The 18,700-nt window shown below is 45.7% G+C and overlaps 1 protein-coding gene across 6 annotated transcripts in view; it reads right to left on the minus strand.

Annotated features, from left to right (window-relative positions):
- The window catches only part of XPO4 (exportin 4), a 340,414-nt gene that overhangs the window by 191,740 nt on the left and 129,974 nt on the right, over nt 1-18,700 (minus strand). The gene's annotated exons all lie outside the window — the stretch shown is intronic.

Consider the following 18,700-nt stretch of genomic DNA (forward strand, 5'->3'; position numbering starts at 1 on the left):
GTGACCTGGGAAGATCTTGATGTGAATATAATCCTCTTTTAGATCCAGGGAGCGTAGCCAGTCCCTGTTTTGCAAGAAGGGGTTCAGGATGCCCAGAAAGACCATCCTGAACTTTTCTCTTTTAATGAATTTGTTCATGGCCCTTAAGTCCAGGATGGGATGGAATCCCCCTGTTTTCTTTGGTATCAGGAAGTACCAAGAGTAATATCTCCACCGTCTTTGCTCTGGTGGAACAGGTTTGACAGCTCTGGCCATTAAGTGGGAAGAGAACTCCGCCGCTAGTACCTCTTGATGCACTATCAGGCCCCAGAATGGGCTCAGGGGGGAATTTAGTTGGGTATCCAAATAGGTTCCATTTGTACCCCTCATGAACGATGAAAAGAACCCATTGGTCTGAGGTTACACTGGGCTACCGGTTCACAAAGAAATGAAGTCTTCCCCCTGCCAACAGGTCCAATTCTCTGGGTATGGGTGTCTTGGCTATGAGCCCTGCAATCCAGTCAAAACCTGTCCCAGGATTTGACTAAGGAGTTGGCTGAGGTTTCAGATCCCTCTGTTGCCTGGGATGGCCACAAGGGCCTTGTTGTAGCTGACAGGAGTGAGGTGGCAGAGGGTAGTACTTCTTTGGGTGGAAGGAAGACTTCCTGGGCCCAAACCGTGACAGTCTCCTGGCTGAGGAAGGCAGGTCCTGAGTGCCAGTGGAGAGCTGCTATAGGGTTGTATGGTGGTCCTGGATCTAGGCCACCATGTCCTTCAATTTATCACTGAAGAGATTCTCTCCTGTACAAGGTACGTCAGCGAGTCGCTCCTGCACCTCCGGTCAGATCCAAGGCCCAGAACTATGCGAGCCTGCAGGTGTTAATTCACACTGCAGAGACCCTCAATGCCATTTCGAAAACATCGTAGGTTGAACGGGCCCCATGTTTTCCGCACTCCAGATGGTTATGCACCAAGGACTGGAGGGCTTCTTGCTGCTGCTGCTGAAGCAGTTGTCGGCAACCTCCTGGCACCTGTTTCAAGATGTCAAGAATGTACTGGCTCATGTAGAGCTGATAGGCTGCTATGCAGGTAAATAAGCATATCGCCCTGAAACACCTTCCTCCTAAGAGCATTTGTCACTCTCTGATCCTTCCCCAGGGGCACCAAAGAATGGGTCTGAGAACATTTGACCTTCTTGAGAGCGGATTTGAGGACCACAGTTTGGTGGGGCAGCTGTCGAATCCAAGAGCCTATTGGACGCGATAAATCACATCTGCCTTCTGTTCATGAGAGGCACTGTGAGGGGGTATTCCCACATCCTCATCAGTAACTTCACAAGGCTGTCATGAACCTGGACTGCCACAACCTCCTTGGGAGGCTCCACATAGTGGAGGACATCTAGCATTTTGAGCCTGGTATCCTAATCAGTCATCAACTGAAATGAGATGACCTCTGCCATCACCTGAACAAAACCTGTGTAGGGGATATCCTTCAGCAGGGACTTACTTCAGTTGTCTTTAGAAGATGTTTCTGAGAGGAGACCATTCGAAGCATCATCAGAAGCTACAGAGGTGCCCTTATCTCTGCTGTCAATGACTGGTGATGGGGCCTCTAGGCGCTCGGCCCCCAGCCAGTGGTGTAAACATTTGTTTGACTAGCTCTTTTGGCCCATGACCCAGAGCTGCCTCCAGTATTGGGGTGGGGGGCTTCCTCCTCTGAGGAACCGGGGAAGACAACCAGATCAGCTGGTAGTGGCGCCGGTGCCCCGCAGGGAATCAATGCAGCCCCAGGAACCATTGGCGGGGATTGGGTCAGTAATGCAGCAATAAATGCCTACAGGAATTCAAGCAGTGGCTTGAGGAGCAAAGGTGCCGGTGTTCTGATGCAGAGGCCTCACATTGCCCTTTCCATGGCCAGCTGCAAACGCCTCTCCAATTCCTTCTCAAAAATCACAGATGCCAGGACAGGCTGGTACCTAGAGGTTGTAACCATATCATCTTTGAAACCAAGAGGATTGGTGGCATGCATTGGGCCTGGAACCATGGCATATCCCTGGCATCAATGGAGGTCTGGCTCTCCTCTCCATGGGGTGACTTTGGGGGTATTATAGCAGAATCTGGTGCATCCTCATGCCCGGCACCGTGCATGATGGGGACCAATGCTTCTTTGGCTTCCCTCAATGCTTGGATCAGTCCTTCCCAAGTGCCAAGCTCAAGGACGACGAATCTGACATCATTGACCTGGAAGAGCTAGACAATGGCCAGTTTCCAGCATCCCTCTCAGCCAACAACCTCAACGGAACTGGCAGCCCCACTGCCAATGTAGCTCCAAGGGCCCTCGATACAGATGGATTGTTCTTCCCCAGCCCAAACACAACTCCCTCTTATCAAGCCGGATCTTATATCCCTTCAGGGTCATCTTGGCACACTTGCTGCGATGCCACAAGGCAGAGGACACATCTATCCATAAGGATCTATGATAAACATGGTCCTCATTCACCTGGGACATCACTTGAAACCAGAAGTGGACATGTCATCGCGAAACAAAAGGGACACGAGATCAAAATCGATCGCGGTGATTATTGATGGCTGGCACCACCACTCCAGGGGATCAACAATAAAAATGAACTTACCCAAAAACTTTGAGAAACCTATCTAAGACGCTAATGGGAGATCCGGGAGGACCCTGCATTGACTGTGTGAGGAAACGAGAAAAAAAAAACAATCGCAAAAATCACTTCAATTGCAGTTAGAAAAAATTTTGAAAAAAGGTGAGACTCGCCCAACCGCGAGAAGTGAGGCTCCATAGAAAAGAAGAGACTAAGGGGACCCTGCGTGAAAGCATGGTATACTGCATGCATGAACATGCTCAATGAGGCTCAGTCAAAGTTCTAGAAATTTTGACATGAGTTTTCCATGCTGGGCTCCATCCAATGACATCACCCACGTATGAGGACTGTCATCCTGTTGGTCCTTGGAGAAAGTTGTTACTTCTCAAATAACTCTGGTGATTGCAAAATAATCTACATTGGAAAACTTTAAAGATCTGGAAAATTGTAAAGAAGTAACTGAACAGTATTTATCAGTTCTTACTGTTAAGACTGATCAATTAATCACAGTTCAACAATCTCTTATGAAGGATGATGTCCAGTTATTGGCTAAATTGGAGAATATTGAGAAGTTACTACTTACCTGATAATTTCCTTTTCTTAATGAAGAAAGAAGCACATAACCCACTGGTGTAAATTCACCTATCAGCAGATGGAGACAGAGCAGAGTTGATGTCACGGTATATATACTCCCGCACTGACATCAACCCACAAGTATTATCTGCAAAATTCAACTGTGAACAACTAAAGAATACATGATCATAACTATTAACAGACAACCATTCAAGCACTCACTTAACAGGAAAACACTGAACTCAGACAAGGAGTGTAATATCACTAATCTAGGGACTGGATCTAACACAAACCAGTTATCCCGGAGACGCAGCCACTCAGGACAATAGCAGCACCATCCAGAGCCAAGGGCAGGAAGGTGGATTAAACTGTCTTCATTAAAGAAAAGGAAATCAGGTAAGTAATAATTTCTTCTTTCTTAGCATTCACACAGGTTACGCCACACCAGTGGGATGTACCAAAGCTACGCCCGAACAGGGCAGGAGGATGCCCACAGTCTGATCAACACCGCATGCACAAAGGCTGCATCCTCCCGGGCTTGCACATCCTGGGGGTAATGGATGGAAAAGGTGTGTAAGGAGGAATACGTCACAGCTCGGCAAAACTCAAAGGGATACAACAATCTAATCCCCGCCTATGACACTGTCTGAGCCCTAGTGGAAGGAGCCCTAACCTAACTATGCAACGGCTGCTCAGCATCCACATATGCGGCCATAATAACCTCCTTAATCCAGCGGGCTATCATAACCCGCGACACCGGCCCACCCGGTTGACTCCCACCGTGGAGTATAAACAGCTGGTCTGTCTTCTGAGAGGTTTAGAAACCTCCAGTACCTCACATTATGCCACCTGACACCTAAGGTCCTTAACAGGTGATATTCATCCACAACTCTCTCCCTTTCCAGAGTCGGCAAGGAAATTGATTGAATCAAGCAAAAATCCGAGACAGCCTTCGGCAAAAAAGCAGACCCGTTCGTAGCTGGACCTCCCTGAGTCACTTGCAGAAACAGTACCTGGCAAGACAGAGCCCACAGTTTAGAACTCTACGTGCAGAACACGGTCCACTAGTAAGTAACCTCAAGGGGAAGCTACACAGTGGTCGAAACGTGGGATCACAGAACCAGATTAAGACTCCACAAGAGCAACGGCGATCGCAAGGGGGGTATAAAGATGTTCACCCCTTTCATGAATTGGGCCACAACCGGATGGGCCGACAAGGGTTCACCATTCACCTGACCTCAGAAACAGGCAAGCGCCACCACATGTATCTTCAAGGAATTAAGGGCCAAGCCCTTAAACAACCCAGCCTGCAAAAAAATCCAAATTGAGCGGGATTTTAATCGAATGAGTATGAACCCCTCATTCCTCACACCAAGGCTCAAACGCTCGCCAAACACAAACTTAAGCAGGGAAGTGAATAGCTTTTGCCCTCGAAGCAAGGTGGAAATCACAGCAGTGGACTATCCACGCTTCAGTAATTAAGCCTTCTCAAGAGCCACTGTTATGATATCGAGGTGTTTGGTGGATTCTTAGGGGCAACAGTGATAGTGTCTCCCACGGGGAGGAGCCCCGTAGGGAACTGTAGCACCAGGCTAGACTCAGATGCACAAACACACAGGCCGATACAGTACAGTGCGCACTGTACTGTATCGGCCTGTACTGTACATTGCTAGGCATATTATTTCTGTCAATAGTCAATACTGTAGATAGCAACAATCTGTGATCCTCAGCAGAGGAGACCCGTCCCACAATGGTGGTATAAGGCCCCGATGCAGATATCCAGTGAGGCGCTGTAGGAGAGACTGGCAGATGTTAGTACAGGCATACAGTACTGAGGCATGTCAGTGAAGCCATCTGAGACCGCCGGACGCAACAGCCACACCATAAGACAAAAAGTCAAGTTGGATCTTCGAGAAGAATATCCCTGTGGATTAGTAATCAGAGAGAAGATTCCACCAGAAGCCTCTGCAGATCTGCATACCACAGCCTCCTGGGCTAATCTGGCACTACCAGAAGCACCAATCATGTGTGTCTCTCGAACCTCCAAATCATTTTGCCCAACAATCAAATGAATTACAGATCACTCATAAATAACATCGTAAAGGACGGATTCTTCAAATTACAAGTCCTAAAAAGACTGAGACCTCTCCTACATTTTAAAGACTTCCGATTAGTTCTACAAGCAATCATTCTCGCGAAAATAGACTACTGCAACTCACTTCTACTGGGTCTACCTGCAAACGCCATAAAACCGCTACAGATGCTGCAAAACGCTGCAGCGAGGATCTTAACCAAGTCCAACAAAAGAGACCACATCTCACCCATCTTAAAAAGCCTACACTGGCTTCCCGTCAAATTCAGAATACTTTTCAAAGTGCTCTCAGTAACCCACAAGGCACTACACAACCTGGCACCACTCGAGCTCAAATTCCCTCTCCAACTCCACACCTCTACCAGACCAGTGAGACAAGCCTACAAAAACAACCTTCAAACCCCACCGATGAAGTCAGCATTAAGCAAAAGAGCTTTCTCCACAGCAGGTCCTAAAATCTGGAACACTCTCCCGTCAGATCTCAGATCAGTGCAATGCTCCACTACATTTAAAAAACGACTCAAGACTTGGTTATTCAACCAAGCTTTCCCTTAACATCAACTTGCGGAATATCCCTGCCAATGATCCCCTCCGTGGGAACACGCTAGAGAACTATATAGACCTCTAGAAATCACATATTCTTTGGCAGTCTAATTATCTAACAACATTATAATACCACCTGTTTAGCTAGACTACATTAGGCACCGTACCTTTTAATTATGTTATTAACCCCATATATCTTAACCCAAGTTAATTCGACCTGTTCATTGTAAGACATTTACTTGTCATTGTTATTGTTGAGAATGTAAACCGAATTGATCAATAATTCTGTTATTGGAAAGTCGGTATAGAAAAATGCTAAATAAATAAATAAATAAATAAACATGGGCCAAGGGGAAAAAGCATATAGAAAGCTTGCCTTCCGGCCACTCCTGCACGAGAGCATCAATGCCCGAAAACTTCAGAACTCTCCTGTGGCTGAAGAAGCGAGGAACCTTCGCATTGTGATGTCGCCAGCCAACCTAGAAGTGGGAGGTACCAGCGGTCCACTATGAGATGGAAAGCTTCGTTGTACAATTCCCATTCCCTTGGATCCAGCCTCTGTCTGCTGAGAAAATTGACTTTTCTAATGTCTTTTCCTGCAATGAGTGAGGCCGAACTCTCCTGAAAATATACTTCCACCTATTCCATGAGTTGGGATATTTCCTGCAACACTTGCTGGCTCTTGGCTCCTCCCTATCGATGACGTAAGCTGTCGTCGCATTGTCCAACATCCTCCGGACCGCGCACCCCTTCAAGTGGTCAACGAATTGCAAGCATGTCAACCAAACGGCAAGGGCTTCCAGCCAATTGATGTTCCAGAGATACTCCTTTGTACTCCAGTACCCTGAAATGTCAACTCTGATGGTGAGACCCCAACCCTGGAGGCTTGCATCTGTCATGAGTAGTAGCCAGTCCGGTGTTCGTAGGGGAACGCCCTTCATTATATGATCCGCTTGTAACCACCACTACAGATGGATGCTGATCTCCACCAGTAACTGAAGCCGTATCGAGTAATCCTGAGACTGTGGATTCCAACATGCAAGCAATGAGAATTGAAGAGGACGCATATACACCCTTGCCCATGTAACCACCTCTAAGATGGCTGACATCAACTTGTGCACCTGTGTACAAGACCACATTGCTAGGCATATTGTTTCTGTCAATAGTCATACCTGTGCCATCAGAGCATGAATGTGGACCTCCGACAGATACACCATGTCTTGCTTCATGTCAAAAACGAACACAGAGATACTCTAGTATCTGGCATGAATGCAGATTGCTCTTGGCCAAGTTCACGATACAACCTAGTTCCTGAAGCAAGGAGATCACTTTGCACAAGGCCTGAAGATTCTTTTTCATGGCTCTTGGCCTAAATTAGCCAGTCGACTTAAGTAAAGGTGGACCAGAATGCCATCCTCTCAACACTGCCACTTCTACCACCATGACCTTAGAAAAGGTTGTGGGCACAGTGGCCAAACTGAAAGGTAGTGCTCAGAAAACTGATCATGTTGCCCCAAAACAGCAAAATGCAGAAAACTGTTGAAGCTCCAGCAGGATGGGAATATGCAGATACACTCTGACAATCCAGACACTTAAACTCCCCCAACTGTACTGCCATTATCAGTGAGCGTAAGGTTTCCATGAGGGAACAAGTAATCTACAAAGCTGGTTGACTCCCTCGAGATCCAAGATGGAGCAAAAGGAATCCTCCTTCTCAGGTACAATGAAATAATTGGAAAAGCGGCCCATATTTTCTTGTGACATGGGTACTAGGATCACAGTCCACAGGCTGAGGAGTCTGGACAACATACACGCCCATTGACCGTCTTCTGCGGAGTGCTGCAAGGAAACACCATGAAAACATCCTGAGGAACACTAAGGAACACTAAGAAACTCCAGAGCGCATCTCTTATCTCCAGAACCCACTGGTCTGACGTGATCTCGACCCACCTTCGATAAAAAGGAGAGACAGGCGACCCCCCTATCCCCTGTTCCCAGGAGTGGGTTGGTACATCATCACTGAGGGTGTCGGCCGGCACTGCCACTCGAGCCCACCCTGCTTGGGACGAAGGACTGAGATCTAACTAAAGGTTGAGCCCTCTGTAAAGCCGCTCCTCTATTGGATTGAAAATTTGAAAAACCCTAGCACGACCTCTCGGGCCGAACAAGCACAGCACCAGATTTTAATTCTCTGGTAACCAAAGAATGCTATTGGCCTTTTTTTTTTTTTTAGTCACTCCCAAACCAGAGTGATCCTTTAAAAGGCCATTTTGTAAGATTAGACCTTGAAATTGTATCGGCACCAATTCAACAGCCATAGCTGATACTGAACCCTGCTTAGCTTCCGAGATCAGATGAGATCGGGTACATCCAGGGTTGTGTGGCTATAAAGCACTGCCCTGGAATTCAAACCAGACTCATTGCTGCCTAAGAAAGAGCAAGCAAGAGCGATCCACCAAGGAGCAGCAAGAGGCCATCTGCAATTCACTGCCACCACACCTCAAGGCCTGCTTAAGGATAGCCTCAATTTTCCTATACTGTGCCTCCTTCAAGCTGCTCCCCCTTCTACAGGGATAGTCATCTCCTTGATAATGGCACACACCAGTACATCCACTTTCATTAAGCACAACTGCTCTCTTTCTGCCAGATCCAGGAGGTATAGCACTACCAAGGCTCATCCCCCCTTTAAAATTAGCTTCTGGGGCACCCCATTCAAGATCAATCAATTCTTGAATAGCATGCAAAATGCTCTAATGAAAGGGATCTAAATGGGATTCTTCTTTGGCTCAGACATGGAATCAGCACCCGGCACCCTTAGCATCTTCAGTGACTGGGAGATCAGAGCCGGTAACTCATTTCTATCAAGGAACTGCAACATTGTTCTATATGGCTCCAACCCCAGAGGAATTTCCCATCCTCCAGGACTAAGGGTCGCCATCATCCGTACCATCAGCATAACCCGCAGGTATCAGCGTGACCCACAGCTGGTGTAGACGTACTCCAATGCTTACCCACAGCACCAGGCACGCGGGGATCCGCAGTTTGTGATCCTGACCTCATAGGCCACACTGCAACTGAGCAAAACCCACGAGCGGGGCCTAGCCAAAAGGTTGCTCAACAAGTTGTTTTGAGGCAGACTTGCACCTAGAAAAGCACGCACCATGGTCCATACCAAAACCAGAAAGTGTCGGTCCTGCGCCCACTAAGAAGCCTTCCCCCGCTGACAAAACAGTTAGGGGAGTCCCCAAACCAGGTGAAACCTCTGACAGGTCTCCCTCCGGTCCCATTCTTGCATCATGCTGGAAAGGGCAGACTCAGTAAAAGCTGCCAGATATAACTCTTCCTGAGCCTCCAAGCAGCGTGATACAATTTATGGGGGGACGCCAAGCTGAGATGCCTGAATATGGCAAGCAGCACAAGGGTAAACACCAGCTAGGAGCATGCTCCAGAAGCATCTAACAATTGTGCACCCAGCTGCGCAGCCGCTCAAGCGAGCATGGACAGGATGCCCAAAAAAATGTCTGTCCAATAAGCACACACTATGGATGCCCAAAATATAGGCACTGTTTCACGACAGACTTGTGCGTAAAAAAGCATGCGAACACCACCGCAGCCTACCATGAAGCATTCTAAGCAAAGCCTGAGAGCAGGGCCTAGCCAAAAGGCTGCTCAACAAGGCAAGCAGCCACAACTTCCCAAGCTCCCTCACAGGTGGGATTGGACGTCGGGTCGACGCACCGAGGCTTGGAGACTAGAAGGGTTTCCATTCCCCTTACTTTTTTTTTCTTTTTTTACTCTTTACCTTAGATCAGCCTGTCCCTGCCAGATATAGAGTCAATCTCCAGCTACAGGGGTAGAGGGCTAATGCCGTCACGCTCGGCTTAATGCACCCACTAGCCTCACATCCGATTCTCTCCTGGCAGCTAAGTCCATGCCGGAAAACCAGCTACCAGACCAAGATACTCGACAAAGGAAGGGATCCGTAGATATCACCTCAGGAAAATTAGACTGAGGGAGGGACTATAAGGTATCACCACAGGAGAGAGAAGCAAATTAATTTCCTCTTTTTCTCCTTTCATTATTTTCCTTTTTTTTTTTTTTTTTTTTTTAAATCAATCCCCAGTAGGGAGATGCACATCCATCATCTGCTAAAGAAGGAGAATACTGGCGGGCTGATGTCAGTGCAAGGGTATATGTATGTATGCCAATGCCAGAAGTCTAAGAAGTAAGATGGGAGAATTAGAGTGTATAGCAGCAAATGATATTGACATAATTGTCATCACAGAGACTTGGTGGAAGGAGGATAACCAATGGGACAGTGCTATATCAGGGTACAAATTATATCGCAATGATAGGGAGGATCAACTTGGTGAGGGTGTGGCACTTTATGTCCGGGAGGGTATAGAGTCCAACAGGATAAAGATCATACAAGAGAGTAAATGCTCAGTAGAATCTATATGGGTAGAAATCCCATGTGTGTTGGGTAAGAGTATAGTGATAGGAGTATACTACCGTCCACCTGGACAAAATGGTCAGACAGATGATGAAATGCTAAGAAAAATCAGGGAAGCTAACCAATTTGGCAGTGCAATAATAATGGGAGATTTCAATTACCCCAATATTGACTGGGTAAATGTAACATCAGGACTTGCTAGAGACATAAAGTTCCTGGATGTAATAAATGATTGCTTCATGGAGCAATTGGTTCAGGAACCAACAAGAGAGGGAGCTACTTTAGATTTAATTCTTAGTGGAACGCAAGATTTGGTGAGAGAAGTAACGGTGGTGGGGCCACTTGGCAACAGTGATCATAACATGATCAAATTTAAACTAATAACTGGAAGGGGAACAATAAGTAAATCTGCAGCTCTAACACTAAATTTTAAAAAGGGAAACTTTGATAAAATGAGGAAAATAGTTAGAAAAAAACTGAAAGGTGCAGCTGCAAAGGTTAAAAGTGTTCAACAGGCTTGGACATTGTTTAAAAATACAATCCTAGAGGCGCAGTCCATATGTATTCTGCGCATTAAGAAAGGTGGAAGGAAGGAAAACGATTACTGTCATGGTTAAAAGGTGAGGTGAAAGAGGCTATTTTAGCCAAAAAAAATCCTTCAAAAATTGGAAGAAGGATCCATCTGAAGAAAATAGGATAAAACATAAGCATTGTCAAGGTAAGTGTAAAACATTGATAAGACAGGTGACGAGAGAATTTGAAATGAAGCTGGCCATAGAGGCAAAAACTCATAATAAAAACTTTTTTAAATATAACCAAAGCAAGAAACCTGTGAGGGAGTCGATTGGACCATTAGATGACAGAGGGGTTAAAGGGGCTCTTAGGGAAGATAAGGCCATTGCAGAAAGACTAAATGAATTCTTTGCCTCCGTGTTTACTAATGAGGATGTTGGGGAGATACCAGTTCCGGAGATGGTTTTCAGGGGTGATGAGTCAGACGAACTGAACAAAATCACTGTGAACCTGGAAGATGTAGTAGGCCAGATTGACAAACTAAAGTGTAGCAAATCACCTGGACCGGATAGTATGCATCCTAGGGCTCTGAAGGAACTAAAAAATAAAATTTCTGATCTATTAGTTAAAATTTGTAACCTATCATTAAAATCACCCATTATACCTGAAGACTGGAGGGTGGCCAATGTAACCCCAATATTTAAAAAAGGCTCCAGGGGCAATCCGGGTAACTATAGACCAGTGAGCCTGACTTCAGTGCCGGGAAAAATAATGGAAACTATTCTCAAGATCAAAATCGTAGAGCATATAGAAAGACATGATTTAATGGGACACAGTCAACATGGATTTACCCAAGGGAAGTCTTGCTTAACAAATCTGCTTCATTTTTTTGAAGGGGTTAATAAACATGTGGATAAAGGTGAACCGGTAGATGTAGTGTATTTGGATTTTCAGAAGGTGTTTGACAAAGTCCCTCATGAGAGGCTTCTACGAAAACTAAAAAGTCATGGGATAGGAGGCGATGTCCTTTCATGGATTACAAACTGGTTAAACAGAGAGTAGGATTAAATGGTCAGTTTTCTCAGTGGAAAAGGGTAAATAGTGGAGTGCCTCAGGGATCTGTACTTGGTCCGGTACTTTTCAATATATATATAAATGATCTGGAAAGGAATACGACGAGTGAGGTTATCAAATTTGTGGATGACACAAAACTATTCAGAGTAGTTAAATCACAAGCAGACTGTGATACATTACAGGAGGACCTTGCAAGACTTGAAGATTGGGCATCCAAATGGCAGTTGAAATTTAATGTGGACAAGTGCAAGGTGTTGCACATAGGGAAAAATAACCCTTGCTGTAGTTACACGATGTTAGGTTCCATATTAGGAGCTACCACCCAGGAAAAAGATCTAGGCGTCATAGTGGATAATACTTTAAAATCATCGGCTCAGTGTACTGCAGCAGTCAAAAAAGCAAATAGAATGTTAAGAATTATTAAGAAGGGAATGGTTAATAGAACGGAAAATGTCATAATGCCTCTGTATCGCTCCATGGTGAGACCACACCTTGAATACTGTGTACAATTCTGGTCACCGCATCTCAAAAAAGATATAGTTGCGATGGAAAAGGTACAGAGAAGGGCAACCAAAATGATAAAGGGGATGGAACAGCTCCCCTATGAGGAAAGGCTGAAGAGGTTAGGGCTGTTCAGCTTGGAAAGAGACGGCTGAGGGGGGATATGATAGAGGTCTTTACGAACATGAGAGGTCTTAAACGAATAGATGCGACTCGGTTATTTACACTTTCGAATAATAGAAGGACTAGGGGGCATTCCATGAAGTTAGCAAGTAGCACATTTAAGACTAATCGGAGAAAATTCTTTTTCACTCAACGCACAATAAAGCTCTGGAATTTGTTGCCAGAGCGTGTGGTTAGTGCAGTTAGTGTAGCTGGGTTCAAAAAAGGTTTGGATAAGTTCTTGGAGGAGAAGTCCATTAATGGCTATTAATCAATTATACTTAGGGAATAGTCACTGCTATTAATTGCATCAGACAGCAGAATTTTCATTTCATAAATTTTCCTAAGTTTATTTATTTTATGTATTTAAAAAAAACTTTTCTATACCGTCGTTAAGTTAGATAACCATCACAACGGTTTACATAAGGGCATAACAATGAAACATATGGGTGGTATAGATTACAAATTGGCTATGTGCCATCATAGTACGGTAACAATTCATAATTATAAACTAAGTGTGTATGTTAAGCTTGTTTGTTGGGAACATATTAGGCAGTTTGGTTTTACCATTACTATGCATTGGTAGGTTAAAAATAACAGCTTCTAACTTAGTGCATCTTTATTCATCATGGGGCAGATTTTAAAAGCCCTGCTCGCATAAATCCGCGTGCCTATTTTCCATAGGCCGCTAGCGCGCGTAGGTCCCGGGGTTTTTGGAAGGGGGCGTGTCGGGGGCGGGACCGATCGACAGCATTTTGGGGGCAGGGCAGGGCGTTTCGGGGGCGGGACCGGGGGCGTGGCGCCGGCCCGGGGCGTTGCGGGGGTGTGGCCGCACCCTCCGGAACCGCTGGCGCGCGTGGATTTACGTCTCCCTCCGGGAGGCGTAAATCCGTGGATAAAGGTAAGGGGGGGGTTTAGATAGGGCCGGGGGGGGGGGGGGTTAGGTAGGGGAAGGGAGGGGAAGGTGAGGGGAGGGCAAAAGAAAGTTCCCTCCGAGGCCGCTCCGATTTCGGAGCGGCCTCGGAGGGAACGGAGACAGGCTGCGCGGCTCGGCGCGCGTCGGCTGCCCAAAATCGGCAGCCTTGCGCGCGCCAATCCAGGATTTTAGAAGATACGCGCGTATCTTATAAAATCCAGCGTACTTTTGTTTGCGCCTGCTGCGCAAACAAAAGTACGCGAACGCGCTTTTTAAAAAAAATCTACCCCATCTGTTTTTCTCCTTCTCTTTATCTTTATAAAAAGCTTGTTTAAAAAGCCAGGTTTTCAGATTGGTTTTGAAAATTTTCAAATTTCTCTGCAGTCTTATTTCAAGTGGCATGGTGTTCCATAGTACAGGACCAGCCAGTGACAGTGCTCTTTCCCTTACTTGCGTGAGACGTGCTGATTTGACAGAGGGGATGGTTAGAAGAGCCTTATTAGCAGATCTCAGGTTTCTCTGTGGAACATAGACGCATAGTGCTGTGTTAAGCCAGTCGGCTTTTTCATCATGGATTAGTTTATGGATTATACATAATGCTTTATATTGTATTCTTTGTTCAATTGGAAGCCAATGAAGTTGGAAGCCAATGAAGTTCAGCAAGTGTTCCTGAAATGTGGTCATTTCTTTTTTTTGCCAGTCAAAATTCTAGCAGCGGAATTTTACAGTATTTGCAGTGGCCGAATCGTAGATTGAGGTAGTCCTAATAGCAGGGCATTACAGTAATCTGTGCTTGCAAATATCATTGTTTGTCATTAAAAGAGGTTTTAGTCTCCTCAGGATCATAAGTTTTGCGTATCCTTCCTTTATTTTCTGTGAGATGTGTTGTTTCATGTTTAGTTCAGGGTCAACTATTACTCCTAGATTTCTTGTTTTTATTGCAAACTCAATGTCTTGAATTTTTTTTGTTGTGAGTGTTGGTTGTTTATGGTGAGTGTTTTTTCGTTCAAGGTGTAAGAACTCTGTTTTGTCAATGTTAATTACCAGTTCCATCTGTTTTAGGAGTTGTCTGATTAGTTTCCTAAGAACTAATATGTTTCACAGATATATGGCTGAAAACCTCAAAGCTTCCACTCACTCTCTTCTCATCAGTTTCACAGGCTTATTATCTGCCTTCATCTAAAAGAAAGGAGCCTGAACCTGAGAAGAAAGAATTAGTAGTATCTGAGGATAAATTGGACAGAACCGTTTCTAGAGACTTCTGATACCGTACCTCTCATAGTATCCTTTGATTTAGATTCAAATAGAAATTGGCTATTAAAACTTTGCTTTAGGCACATGATGTAAGTTTTCTACATTGTAAAATTAAAAGTTTTTCCCTGTTTCCAAGCTGACATTAAAAAAAAAAAGTAGTTTTTGGTACTTGCCAGGATCTTATGACCTGGACTGGCCACTGTTGGAAACAGGATGCTGGGCTTGATGGACCCTTGGTCTGACCCAGTATGGCATGTTCTTATTCTTTTTAATGAAGCTAAGGATTTTGCAAATACGAACTCAATTTTTTATGAAATGTCTTTGTGCTTTATCAAATATAAGGATGTTTGTTATATTTTTTTGAGCCTACCCAGTTAAAAAGAGTTGTGGAACAGGGTATGGTTGAGTTCCTGAGCCCCTGTAGCTTCTTTATAAGTGCTCTGTCTTATAATGTTATGTTCTGGTTTGCCTTTATTTTCCTTGACAGAAATCCTTTAGATCATGTCCGATTACTCCCCTTCAATTGTGGACCTTGATTCAATTACCTTGTGTGATTTTCTGTTACGACTGTCGCTGCCCGATGTCTCCACTCCACCCTCCTTACCCTCTTTGGCGACTCCTCCCACGGTTGAGGGACGTCTGGCTGCCGCGGCGTCTGCCTGCTGTCCTCTACGGCGTCCCCGGTCCGGCTTGGGCACTGCATTCCCCCATGTTGTTCAGCTACCATAGGGCGCGCGTGCCGCGCAGCCCTGCTTCTTATTTTTTCCTTGGCGTGAACCTCAGGGGCGTCCCCTGTGTTAACGTCACGCATCCCGGATACAAAAGCCTACTCTGATTGCTAGCTATTCAAGTTAGCAAGGAACTCCTTACGTATGGGATTCGCTCTCCATACCTAGCTACTCTGCCTCTCCTTAATTAGACTTACTCTATCGGGCACCCGCTCCTCGGGGGCCTCTCTCTTTTCTTTCAGGTTGCTGTCTGGAACCGGTACTCGCTCCTCGAGGGCCCATGTTCCCGGACTCACTGCCTGAGCTCACTTCTGCTTAGAAGAACCTGCTGCCTACACCATCAGTGAGCTACCATCTATATTCTCTCAGAGCTGTTCCCTGGAACTAGGTACTCGCTCCTCGAGGGCATGCCTCTATTCCAGCTTCTGTGTTACCTTCCTGGAGAAACCGCTGTGTGAGTAATCAACCAACGAGGCTCTATACTGAATCCTGTGTATGCTCCACTGTACTCAGTATCTCAGTTTCTCTCCACTATAGCACAGCTATTGAGGGATCGCTGTTCCAGTGTCCTGAGGGACTACAAGCCCAGCCAGGCTTCATCTCTACTCACTACTGCCACCTCTGGTGGCTTCTCAACTCTGTTTAATAAAAGATAATTCTGTGTTGTGTGTCCTAAGCTGAGTCAGACCTGTGGCCCCTCACGGGACTTCCTACCATGGGCGTGGTCATCTGCCACAGTGTCCAAGGGTCCACCCAAAACCTTACAAACAATAACATTTTCCTTTCCTTAATTATTCCTTTTTTTCCTTGTTTATTTCCACAATTTCTATTCCACTGATCCAACAATCTCAGCAAATTAGTCAACCTGTTACCAATGAAAGTGATTTTCCTCTCAAGATTTCTTAAGTGTAAATTTTGAAATTCATGAATAATTACATCTAAATAGTATTTATTTCACCAAGAGCCCTTGTTGTTTTTAGAAATGCATGATTATAAATAAATAAAGGCTCTGGTTTGGACCTCTGAAGATGAACTACTGTAATGTTGTCTGAGCATGGGAGGCAGGGTTCACATCCAGATGCAACAATTCTGGATGGTGTGGAACCTCCCAGGTCTCTGAACTATAAACTGCGTCCACAGGAATCCCCTCAACCCCCAGCAATGAGTGCAGAGCAGATCTAGGGCATTACCCTGTACAACTCGCCATACAAAAAAAGATATTCTGGTTCTGATGACATCCCAGTAAAAGCAAAACAAACTCCTTTCACTACCAGGCAAAATAGCCTTCCTTATGAAAAGACAGTAATTTACCACTAATGTATGTCCTATTGAGAAAACACAACAAATATGATTGATACAAATGCCTACATGCTAGTAAATTACCTCACCTCTGTCACACACCCAGAACTGACCTTCACCAAGTACAGAAAAACCACAAATTATAAATATGGAGACAGAAACTGGAATGGAAAACCAAAAAAGCCACTCTGCATGCAGTGCGAACCTGGAGAAATGGAAAGAGAAATATAGCACCTAACAGACTCTCAGGATTTGCAATAATGCACACAAACTAACCCACACAAAGTTACACCTGTATTATGGAACACACTCAAACAGTAACAACCGTACCTAAGAAATATAACTATTAAACCAGGCCCTAAACACTAATACATTTCCTATTGGGAAAACAGAATAAGCCAAGCTGCTATAGAACCCCACACAGAAATAATTGTAAAGCTATACTAAAAATGTTACAAAACAGCTGCTGAACAGAATAATATCCAACAATTAAAAACTCATAAGAAATTATTAAAACATGTCCAAATATTAATAAAATATTTCAAAACAGCAGATATCGCATAATACCCAATAATTAAAATGGCAGTCAATCAAGAAAAATAAATTTAAAAAGCCACCTTTACTTATCCTCTCCAGCAACTCTCCTACTCCTTTCCCTTGCAGGCCAATAGCACTCACCAGAAGCAGCAAGGGCTGCTGAAGCTCTTGTCCTCACAGTCCTCTTTCCTTAGCGCCCACAACCAGTCACTCATACACACACCTCAAATTAGACCTCACGACCAGTCTCTCTCTCTCATACGCACACTAGTCATCTTCCTGACCAGTCTCTCTCTCAATCACACTCATGGTCTCTTATATATAAGCTCTAGATCACACACAAATGCTCTCGCACCCATTCACACCAGCTCTCACCCAAGCACCCATTCACACCAGCTCTCACCCAGGCTTTCATTCACACCCACAGACACAAGTTCTCACCCAGGCTTCCATTCACACCCACAGACACAAGCTCTCACCCAGGCTTCCATTCACACCCGCAGACACAAGCTCTCACCCAGGCTTCCATTCACACCCGCAGACACAAGCTCTCACCCAGGCTCCCATTCACACCCACAGACACAAGCTCCCATTCACACCCACAGACACAGGCTCTCACCCATGCATCCATTCACACCCGCAGACACAAGCTCTCACCCAGGCTTCCATTCACACCCGCAGACACAAGCTCTCACCCAGGCTCCCATTCACACCCACAGACACAGCTCTCATCCATGCTTCCATTCACACCCACAGACACAGCTCTCATCCATGCTTCCATTCACACCAGCTCTCACCCAGGCACTCATGCACACACACAGACACACCCGCTCTCACCAAAAAACATGTTCTTTCTTCAGTGCAGGTATGGGCTCCAGTTTCGCCGCAGCTTTACTCCGGCGGGCCTTCTTTTTTGTGCTACCATGGGGATGGGCTCCCGTGGTAGCCTCGGTCAGGGTCGGGTTTCCCCTTTGCCACCATGGGCTGTAGCGGCCATGCTTCGTTGGCGTCCAGTTTCCTCTTCGCCGCCAAGGGCTGTGGCAGCCTTGCTTCATCAGCTTCCGAAACTACTATTTCTTCCATCCCACCCCTGGGCTAGGCGATACCTGCCTCACCGGCCAATCAAAGGCTTCCTTCCTTCTTCCTACTCCCACTGGTAGGTAGAAGGGAGGAGGTTTCCGATTGGCCTGCGCGGGGGCAGGCAGAATGAAGGAGGATTCCCATTGGGCAATGGGGGTAGGAAGAAAGGAGGCTTCCAATTGGCCCGCGGGGCCTGGAAAAAAGGGAGAAGGGAAGTGCAACAGGCAGTGGGACACCGGGAGATGCGACACACCTGCCGGTGTTTGGCGACACACCGGTTGAGAAGCACTGACTTAAGAGAACTGGGTGCAGGGCATCAGAGCAGCTACCTGCAAGGGCAGAAAAATAGACCACTTAGACTGTTTATCACCTCTGTACCAAACACAGT

Source organism: Rhinatrema bivittatum, chromosome 5 (genome assembly GCF_901001135.1).
Source record: "Rhinatrema bivittatum chromosome 5, aRhiBiv1.1, whole genome shotgun sequence".
In the NCBI taxonomy this organism is placed as follows: domain Eukaryota; kingdom Metazoa; phylum Chordata; class Amphibia; order Gymnophiona; family Rhinatrematidae; genus Rhinatrema; species Rhinatrema bivittatum.